Raw genomic sequence first — 3,352 nt, 5'->3', positions numbered from 1 at the left:
AGCCCCAACCAAGTCACAACTCCAACTCCCAGCAAGAGGCATGCTGGTGGGCTCTGCAGCTCTCTGCAGAGTGGGAGGACGTACCACCACCACCACCTCCACCCCTGCAGAGGGACACATAGCTGACGGCCTGGTCATTTATCTTCTTGAAGTGGCACCCCCTTTCTCCACAGAAAAGCCCTCTTCACCATGGCTGATTTCAGGACTGTCACCAAAAGAGTCCATTGTAGACAAACTTCCTATTTTCATGTCGCCCTGTTTACTTGGCCACTGGCCGAGAAGATACCAGCACTCCAGGTGCTGAACCCCCCCTTACTAGTTTTTCACAAACATGTATCCAGTATAGTAATTTGTAGAAATGTGCAAACAAGGCCTCTGGCCTTGAGCTGGGGTTTCACAAAGATGTCTACATTTTTAAGATGTTACAATGGGACTCCATGGTAACAGCTGGCAGGGGGAGGAAAGAGAGAGGGAAGAAGCTCTCCCCTTCTCAGGTGTTTTCCTTGAAGAGTTAATTTGCCCAAAACAGTGAAAGAAAAAGCTGCTTTTGTGTGAACTTCTGCAGACTGTGAACTTCTGAGCCCCTCCCGTTACATGCTGGGTATAAAATTCTGAAACTCCCTGAACTCAGGGTTCAGGGGATTAATTGATTAAAGCAAAAGCTGTGCCCTCTGAACCTGGCTGCAGCCAAATAAAGCTGTTTCCTGCTATCTTCTGTGCCTTGCCTCCTTTGTCCCTACAACATTCTTAGTTTTCCTGCTCACCCTCAGCCACACCTGCAGGCAGGATCCTGGGATCCTGGCTTGGGTAACTGTTGGCATTGGGTAAAAAAAACCTGCCGGAGTAGTTTGGACTTGGAAGAGAGCAAGTTCAGCTTCAGGATGGTCACTTTCCCTAACCAACAAAAAAACGGGCCAGGCACAGTCTGGCACACGCTTGTAATCCCAGGGGCTCGGAGGCTGAGGCAGGAGGATCACGAGTTCAAAGCCAGCCTCAGCAAAAGCAAGGCACTAAGCAACTCAGTGAGACCCTGTCTCTAATAAAACAAAATAGGGCTGGGGATATGGCTCTGTGGCCGAGTGCCCCTGAGTTCAATCCCCAGTAATAAAAAAAAAAAATGGCTGAGCCCACACTTGAGCGAGGGCCTCCTGGTTCCTCACTGGGGATAGAAGGAGCTGAGATGAGCAGTGGGTGACAAGTGAAGAGTGGCTCTCACCATTCAGCACCTAGAGAGGTCTTTATCAAGCTAGATAGAGAAAGGAGCTGGACCTGGGATGTCTACAGCACCTGTCAGATGAAGAGTCAGGCCCCATGAGTCAATCAGCACCCATATGTGACCCAAATGGCAATTCCTTGCATGGACCACCCAAATGGGCAGAGCATGGAGAAATCTGTTCACAATGGCACTGAACAGCCCACCGTGCACACAAATCCCAGCCAGCTGCCATTGAGGGCCAGCCCCAGTATCTTCAGGGAGACCCTTTCTCACTGCTCCAGGGTGGGCAAGAGTCTGGATGCTGTCTAATCTGTTTCTCTCCATTACCAAACTTTATAGCAAGAAAGGGAACTGGCCTCTACGTGTATATTCTCCCCAATGAGCAATAAAAAACCCCAAAATGTCAGTGTGCTGCACGTTAGAAGGTTCTGTCCTGCTCAGATTCTGAGGGTCTGCCAAGTCCCATAAATTAGGCAAACATCTTTGGGCTCAGGAGCCCCTCACAAGGAGCCTCATAGGCAACCAGAGCAACAGAGACCCCAAAACAGAAAGGATCAATGCCAGGCCAGCCTGGCCTTGGGGGATGAGAGTAGCTGACCCCTGAATTTCCCTCAGCCATCCTCAAGAAAGGTCCAGACCACTCTGTGATTCTCCAGGAAAATGGTTCTCAAAGGGTGGACCCCAGACCAGCAGCGTCAGCATCAACCAAGAACTTGCTGGAAATGTAAACTCCTGGACCCTGCACCAGACCTTCTGACTTGGTGATACTGGGGTTCCCACTGGCAATTTGTGTTTTAACAAGCCCCCCTCCAGGGGCTCCTGAAGCCCAGAAAAGGATGGGAACCTCCACCTTGAAGACTGTCCCTCTTCAGGAAAACCAGCCACACAGGGTTGTAAGACAGGCCAGGAGTTGTGGGAGGCAAGAGAGGTACCTACGAAGCAAAATCCAAGAAGGTGCTCCTTGCTAGGTCCACACAACAGCTACCTCTGGTCCGTGTGAGAGAAGGTAGGGGCTGGTAAGTGGAGCTGAGCTGGGGTCTGAGGCCTGGGAAAAGCTATGACAGAGGCCAAACTCCAGAAGAGGAGTGTGTCCCTCCCAGGAGAGGCTGAGCTGGAAGTTGGGTGCTACAGGAACAGCAGGAAAGGCTGGGAGCAGAGGTCCCACTGAGGCAGGCAGTGTCCATGACGGAGCATGCCCACGCAGGTGCTGCCCACCCATTCCCCACCCCAAAACCTGTGCCCAGCAGTGAAGACGGCTCCATGGTCCCATCTTGCTCAGGAGGAATCTGAGGCTCTCAGAAGCCAGGTTCTTCATTCAACTCAACCAGCAGGGGAGTGCCATTACTTCCCTGGGTAGAGGGTGTGAGGAAGAAGAACAGAGGGAAAAAGGGAAGGGGAAGTTTCCTGAACCTTCCAGGTATACATATTTGTGTTTGTGATGCTGGGGATTGAACCCAGGGCCTTGTGCATGCGAGGCAAGCACTCTACCAACTGAGCTATATCCCCAGCCCCTCTAAATGGTTTTGAAAAGCCTTTTCTCCACAAAACCCAGACAGCAAATCTGTTTTGGCTTTTGTGACTATTGTTTTGGAAGTCAAAAGCCTGGATAGCAACTATTTCTCTCTCTTTGCTTTCTGCCCAGGTGCAATCAGCCCTCATCCACCAAGGTCATGCAGGCTGGGATGACTCCCAGGAGAAGGCCCAGCACCAACTGGGGCAAGAAGCATCAACCCAGATCTCAGGAGATGAACTCACTGAGCTGAAACGTCAAATTTTAGAACCTCAGAGATGATTCCTATCTAATCCCTTTGTGAAGCACAGAGAAGGAAAGTGACCTGCTCAGAGACACATGGCAAGTTGGTGACTGAGCTAGATCTGGGGTCTGTATCCATGAGTCTTCTATGAGCACAGCAGAGAAAAGAGCTCAATGTGTGTGAGTTCCGGTAATGACTGCCACAACCTGGAACTGAGCCAGTCTTCACTGTGTGTGACACGTAGCTATCACCCAATAACTACCAGATTGTATGAGCCAACAATTAAATGAGGCAAAAAAGGAAGAGAAGCCTCCCAAGCCCCACTCTCCACAACTGTCCATGTCACTTGATCCCTAGGCAGCAGGGATCAACTGATCAATCA

General features: G+C 50.7%; 1 non-coding gene across 1 annotated transcript; it reads right to left on the bottom strand.

Moving 5' to 3' along the window:
* Positions 1–2,649: 2,649 nt before the first annotated feature.
* On the bottom strand, positions 2,650–2,723 carry Trnaa-cgc. Its single transcript has one exon. It is a non-coding gene; the product is annotated as a tRNA-Ala (tRNA).
* Positions 2,724–3,352: the final 629 nt, after the last annotated feature.

This window comes from Marmota marmota, unplaced genomic scaffold (genome assembly GCF_001458135.2).
Source record: "Marmota marmota marmota unplaced genomic scaffold, marMar, whole genome shotgun sequence".
Classification (NCBI taxonomy): domain Eukaryota; kingdom Metazoa; phylum Chordata; class Mammalia; order Rodentia; family Sciuridae; genus Marmota; species Marmota marmota.
The sequence above is the reverse complement of the archived record's forward strand: the minus strand, read 5'-3'. Positions and strand labels throughout refer to the sequence as shown.